This window comes from Gopherus flavomarginatus, chromosome 16, assembly GCF_025201925.1.
Source record: "Gopherus flavomarginatus isolate rGopFla2 chromosome 16, rGopFla2.mat.asm, whole genome shotgun sequence".
NCBI lineage: Eukaryota > Metazoa > Chordata > Testudines > Testudinidae > Gopherus > Gopherus flavomarginatus.
Genome location: NC_066632.1, coordinates 10,920,478 through 10,927,628, shown reverse-complemented (window position 1 = coordinate 10,927,628; position 7,151 = coordinate 10,920,478). Strand labels below are relative to the sequence as shown.

Genomic DNA, 7,151 nt, shown 5'->3' with positions numbered 1-7,151 from the left:
GCAAATGTGATAACCACTACACTACAAAAACTCCATCTGCTTGGCTGTTGCTCACCCTGCCACAGACCGATGGACAAACCTAGAGAAAGTGGTGGCAGCCCTTCAATAGGTCAGCTGGCAGAGCAGAGGACTGGAGCCGGCACTCAGAAAGTCGTCCTTACCTCGCCCGTGTGACTCCAGCTTGAGGGAGATCTTCTTTTTCTTCTCCTTGCTGACAAAGAGCAAGAGAAGAATGAAAGGTCAGGTGGGCCAACTCGGTGCAGAAGCCCATGCTGTCTTTTCCTGCTGCATAGCCTGAAATGAGGGACTCGTGGCAGTTAAAGGAACTGCTGCACCTTTCAGAAAACATCCCACCTGTGCACAAAGCTGGATAGAATAGCCTGCTAGTCTAGCACGCTCCCAACTGAACTACTTCAGCAGCTGCTAGGTTTCTTTTTGGCTCATTAAACCACATCTTCAGTCACTGATGGCCAATGAGAGAGCGACATCGCTTGCTATTTTAGCACTTGAAAATGCCATTGGCCAATCTTTGGATCTCTTTAATGCTGCGCTTCAGTTCATGGGGGAAAGGTGAGAGAAGCCACCTTTCAACTAAAGGCCTGGGGTTAACATCCTAACGCTGTCTCCTACTGTAACACTATTTAATCCTGGCCAGCCCTGTGCTGGTGACAGTTCCATTTCTAGATGTTAGTACGTTTCAGTTACCGTTAAAATTAAAAAGTTTCTATATGCTTAAAGAAAATGCATTTGTTTTATTTGCTTATATATGGCATGAATAAATACAGGTTTACAGAACCTAGCCTGCAAATTTAGCATCTTATATGACAGAGAAAATCATGCATCGAAATTGTACATCAAAATCATGTACTGAGCTACAAATGCAATGAAAAATAAGATACTTAAAATTTTAACATATGGGGGGGGCACCGAAGACACGTCTTGCCTAGGGTGCCACTTGGTCTAGGTCAGACCCTGCCAGGGAGAACAGGAATTAGTGTCACATGCCTATTTTCAGGCTGTAATCTGTGGGCACCCTGCTCTGCGGGAGGGATCGTGGTAGCCCAGACTCAGGGCTGGAATAGGCCCTGATTGAGGGGGTGGCTGCATGGTTTACAGCGCTCCGATGTCTTAGACAATGTGTCTCTCCCAAAGCCTCAGATCTGCGTTCCCAGAAGGCTCCTGCGCTGCCTCTGCTCCTTTCACCTTCTACAGCAAGGAGCAGCAGCAAGGGTCAGGCATGAGCCATAGGCACTAGGTGGGAGGCAGAGGCTTCAGGAGCCCAGAGTGTTTGCCAGTCTGGGCATTTTGGCTGAGACCTCAGGGACACATTGTGAGGCAGAATCCCAGGCATCTGTATGAAAGGAGCATAGGGACTTAAGAGCAGCCAGACTGGGTCAGACTGGGTCCATTTTGCCCAGTGTCCTGTCTTCCCATAGCGGCCAAAGCCAGGTGCCCCAGAGGGAATGAACAGAACAGGTAATCATCAAGTGATCTATCCCCTGTCACCCGCTCCCAGCAAACAGAGACTAGGGACACCTTCCCTGCTTTTTGCCGGCCGCTGCACATTGAGTGGATGTTTGCAGAGAACTATCCACAGTGACTCCAAGATCTCTCACTTGAGTTGCAATAGCTATTTTACATCCCATCGTTTTATATGTAGAGTTGAGATTGTGTTTGCCAATGTGCATCACCTTGCATTTATCAACATTGAATTTCATCTGCCATTTTGTTGCCCTTTCACCCAGTTTTGTGAAATCTCTTTTTAGCTCCTCACAGGCTGCTTCGCACTTAACTATCCTCTGTAGTTTGGGATCATCTGCAAAATTTGTCACCTCGCTGTTTAGCAGATCGTTTATCAATATGTTGAATAGTCCCAGTACAGACACCACTAGTTACCTGTTTGCATCCTGAAAACTGACCATTTAGTCCTACCCTTTGTTTCCTAGCTTTTAACCAGTTATTGATCCAGGTGAGGTCCTTCCAGAGGTGAAAGTAAGCCGGGCCGGTCCGGTATGGGGTACCGGCAAGAGCGGGTACGCTGTGCTAGCCCGGCCCAGCTTCCCCAAGCTGGTGATTTAAAGGACCCAGGGCTCCCTGCAGAGGCCAGAGCCCCGGGCCCTTTAAATCGCTGCCTGAGCCCCCCTGCCGGAGCCCTGGGGAGCAAATCACTGCCGTGGAACGCTGCTCTCTCCCGCGCCACGAACACAGAGCAGGGGCGACGGGAGCTTCCTTACAGTGTGTGGGGGGGCACTGTTGTCTGAACTGTGGTGCTCCCATGACACCCCTTCCCCAGGGACCCACATTCACACCACCCCTCCCCCGAGGCCACACCCACAGAACGCCTTTTCCCCCCAAGACTCCACCCTTCCCCCCACTCCATCATTTGTCCTAACAGCCAGTAAAGAGTGGTGGGGCCATGGCCCTCTAACCCCCTGTTCCAGCACCCCTGACACAGAGCTAAGCAGGCAGCAGTGTGTGTGTGTCACAGAGGCTGCTGTGCTGAGCTGAGCCAGTGAGGGAAACAGTGGCTGATGTTGGGGCTGTCCCCTTCCCCCTGCCTCAGGACTGGTTGCTTGCAGCAGCTGTCTGAACTTAGAGACAGTGTGCCCACACAATCCCTCTCCCCACACACACAAACACACTCTCTACCCCACCAGGCACATTGCAGTTGAAAAGCAGCTGGCAATCTAGTAGGATTCCCATGGAACAATGGGATAGAGAAACCTGCATCATGTGATGCTGTACCAGCCCATGAGGCTTTGCAAACCCTTCCCAAAGCACCCGCAGCCAGTTGCACAGCTACCCACAATGCACTGCTCTCTGTGGCCATCCAAGAGTCTAGCCTGGATGTGCTCTGGTGACACAAGGGGCATAGTGTGGACATGCAACAGCTGTTTAATTGAAACACTTTAAAGCCACATTACCCAATAGTGTAGATATAGCTTGAGAGTGAGACAAGACCCAGCTCTGTTGAAACTGAAGAACCACAACTTCCTCCGTAGTTGGCAGGATTTGAACCTGTTCAGGGAGACCCCAATGGATTTCTAGCCCATCACCTTAACCACTCAGCCACAACTACTTGCTTGAGATGTGTCTCTCACTACACTCCAGTTCTGTTCTCACTGAGTGATCAATTCCAATTGTTCCCTCAGACCAGCTTCCACAACACACACACTGCTGTGCCATTGTGTAAGTGTGTCCCTGGCTGAACTGCAAGAATTCCTGGGCATGGCCCAACATCTAAACAAGTACTTTGCCTCAGTTTTTAATAAGACTAGTGAGGAGTCTAGCGATGATGGAGGGATGATAAACGGGAATGTGGATATGGAAGTGGATATTACCGCAACTGAGGTAGAGGCCGTACGTGAACAGCTCAATGGGACAAAGTCGGAGGGCCCGGACAATCTCCATCCGAGGATATTAAAGGAACTGGCGCGTGAAATTGCGAGCCCGTTAGCGAGAATTTTTAAGCAATCGATAAACTCGGGGTTGTGCCGTATGACTGGAGGATTGCTAATGTAGTTCCTATTTTTAAGAAAGGGAATAAAAGTGATCCGGGTAATTATAGGCCTGTTAGCTTGACGTCTGTAGTATGTAAGGTCTTGGAAAAAATTTTAAGGGAGAAAGTAGTTAAGGACATAGAGGTCAATGGTAATTGGGACGAATTGCAACACGGATTTACTAAAGGTAGATCGTGTCAAACCAATCTGATCTCCTTCTTTGAGAAGGTGACGGATTACTTAGATAAAGGAAATGCGGTAGATATAATTTACCTCGATTTCAGTAAGGCGTTTGACACGGTTCCGCATGGTGAACTGTTAGTTAAATTGGAAAAGATGGGGATGAATATGAAAGTTGTAAGGTGGATAAGGAACTGGTTAAAGGGGAGACTCCAGCGGGTCGTATTGAAAGGTGAACTGTCAGACTGGAAGGAGGTCACTAGTGGAGTCCCTCAAGGATCGGTTTTGGGACCGATCTTATTTAACCTTTTTATTAATGACCTTGGCACAAAGAGCGGGAATGTGCTAATAAAGTTTGCGGATGACACCAAGCTGGGGGGTATTGCTAACACGGAGAAGGACAGGGATACTATTCAGGAAGATCTGAATCACCTTGTAAACTGGAGTAATAGAAATAGGATGAAATACAATAGTGAAAAGTGCAAGGTCATGCACTTAGGAATTAATAATAAGAATTTTAGATATACGTTGGGGGCGCATCAGTTGGAAGCGACAGAGGAGGAGAAGGACCTTGGGGTATTGGTTGATAGCAGGATGACTATGAGTCGCCAATGTGATACGGCTGTTAAAAAAGCAAATGCGATTTTGGGATGCATCAGGTGGGGTATTTCCAGCAAGGATAAGGAGGTGTTAGTACCGTTATATAAGGCGTTGGTGAGACCCCATCTGGAATACTGTGTGCAGTTCTGGTGTCCCATGTTCAAGAAGGATGAATTCAAACTGGAACAGGTTCAGAGACGGGCTACTAGGATGATCCGAGGAATGGAAAAATTGCCTTATGAAAGGAGACTCAAAGAGCTTGGCTTGTTTAGCCTGGCCAGAAGAAGGCTGCGGGGGGATATGCTTGCTCTATATAAATATATCAAGGGGGTTAACGTTAGGGAGGGAGAGGAATTATTTAAGTTTAGTACTAATGTAGGCACGAGGACGAATGGGTATAAACTGGATATTAGGAAGTTTAGACTTGAAATTAGACGAAGGTTTCTAACCATTAGGGGAGTGAAGTTCTGGAACAGCCTTCCGAGGGAAGTAGTGGGGGCAAAAGACTTTTCTGGCTTTAAGACAAAGCTTGATAAGTATATGGAGGGGATGTTATGATAGGATCGTTAATTTGGGCAATTGATCTTGGATTACCACCAGATAGGTCTGCTCAATGGTTTGCGGGGAGATGTTGGATGGGATGGGAACTGAGTTACTGCAGAGAATTCCTTCTTGGGTGCTGGCTGGTGAGTCTTGCCCACATGCTCAGGGTTTTGCTGATCGCCATATTTGGGGTCGGGAAGGAATTTTCCTCCAGGGCGGATTGGCAGGGGCCCTGGAGGTTTTTCGCCTTCCCCTGCAGCGTGGGGCATGGGTCGCTTGCTGGTGGATTCTCTGCAGCTTGAGGTCTTCAAACCAATTTTGAGGATTTCAATAACTCAGTCCTGGGTTAGGGGTTGTTATAAAATTGGATGGGTGGGGTTCGGTGGCCTGCCTTGTGCAGGAGGTCAGACTAGATGATCATATTGGTCCCTTCTGACCTATGAGTCTATGAGTCTATGAGGAGAGTGTGTTTGTGGTCAATGACGTTCCTGTAGATTGTTGTCCATTTCCTGCCTTGATCATTCAGACAGTTCCTTTACCATCATATCCCCAGCACATCAGGGATTGCAATAGCAGGGGGCAGGTTTTCTCTGGGGCACTGAGCTTTGCCAGGGGGTTGGTGGTTCCTTTCCTTCCTCACCCTGGAGTAAACTCAGCTTTTTATTCCATCCTTGATGTTTCAAGGAATAACAAGAGATGACCAAGGAAAGAGGTGGACAGGGCGGGTCTCAGGTGAGGGGCAGAGAGGTGCAAGTGGTGGGCAGGGCCAGTCTTATGGGTGGGGCAAAGAGGTGTGGGTGGTGGACAGGGCAGGTCAGGGGAGGGGATAGAGAGGTGTGAGTGCTGGGCAAGGTGGGTCTCAGGAGAGGCAGAGAGGTGTGAGTGCTGGGCAGGGTGAGTCTCAGGGGAAGGGCAGAGAGGTGGGGGCAGCAGGCAGACCTTGGGGGCGGGGGTGGAGAGACACAAGGAGGCCTTCTGGGAGGAGAGGAGCAAGCAAAAGGTGGACCAGCAGGCCTCAGCCAAAGAGAAAGAGCAGGAGTGGGAAGTGGCCAAATGGGAGTGAGAGCAGAGCACAGGTGGGGCTTCAGAGGGAGGAGAATGAGTCAAGGGGGTGGAGTGGACAGAACTGCCCAGAGGATTCAGGGGGCCTGAGGCAAAACAATTTTGGGTGCCCCTTCCATAAAAAAAAGTTGCAATACTATAGAATACTATATTCTCATGGGATCCCTGCAGGGCCTGGGGTAAATTGCCCCACTTGCCCCCCCCCGGGTGACCGTGCCCTCAGCCTCTCCTCGTAAGTCCACTGACCCCTAATCATTTTTGTTGCCCTCCCCTAGACTCTCTCCAATTTGTTTCTGTAGTGGGAGGGCAAAAACTGGACACAATGCTCCAGATGTGGCCTCACCAGTGCTGAATAGAGGGGAATAATCACTTCTCTCGATCTGCTGGAAATGCTCCTACTAATCCAGCCCAATACGACCAGTTACCCATATTGAATGCAGACCCAGCAATATTTGATAAATTGGTTACTGTCCATTCAGGAGGTTCTTTCCTACCTATTCATAAAGAATGAAGATGCTCTAAGCAGAGGGGAGAGAGCTGTCCCGTCCGTGTAGTTAATCCATCTCCCCGAGAGGTGGTAGCTATGTCACTGGGGGAAGCTATGTGGGTGGGTGTGCAAGCTGTGGTGTCTCCATATATCTATAAGTTTAATCAAACCCCATTTTTAAAAGCACTGTGGTCTGGGAAGAGTACAGGAGATCTCTGAGGCAGGGCCTGTCCTTCAAAATCTTTAAGATCACCGATTTACCTCCACAGCAGCCATGGGGGTGTAACTCAGTAGTAGAGTATTTGACTGAAAATCAAAGGGGTCTTGGTTCAAGTCCCTTTGCCACCTTACAAACTTCTTCCTTCAACAAAAATAATTTCATTTCCATTATGTTGAGGAGTTCCACTGAATAGGGATCCCTGAAATGAATGGAAACACTCAATATTTTCCTGTGCAAATGCATGAAAACCTAGCAAACATGTGACTCCACTGAAATCAGTTCCAATCCTCTAAAGGATTAAAGAATCCTTACTGAGGTTGCAGGAAAAAAACCATCCCAATGTGTAGAAAGAATAGTATATATGGCAGGTGACCAGCTTGGCTTAACAGTGAAATCCTTGCTGATCTTAAACGCAAAAAAGAAGCTTCCAAGAAGTGGAAGATTGGACAAATGACCAGGGAGGAGTATAAAAATATTGCTCAGGCATCCAGGAGTGAAATCAGGAAGGCCAAATCACACTCGGAGTTGCAGCTAGCAAGAGATGTTAAGAGTAACAAGA

At 48.4% G+C, this 7,151-nt stretch overlaps 1 non-coding gene across 1 annotated transcript; it reads right to left on the bottom strand.

The window, feature by feature from the left end:
* Nucleotides 1–2,997: 2,997 nt before the first annotated feature.
* TRNAS-AGA (transfer RNA serine (anticodon AGA)) lies at nt 2,998–3,079 on the bottom strand. Its single transcript has one exon. It is a non-coding gene; the product is annotated as a tRNA-Ser (tRNA).
* Nucleotides 3,080–7,151: the final 4,072 nt, after the last annotated feature.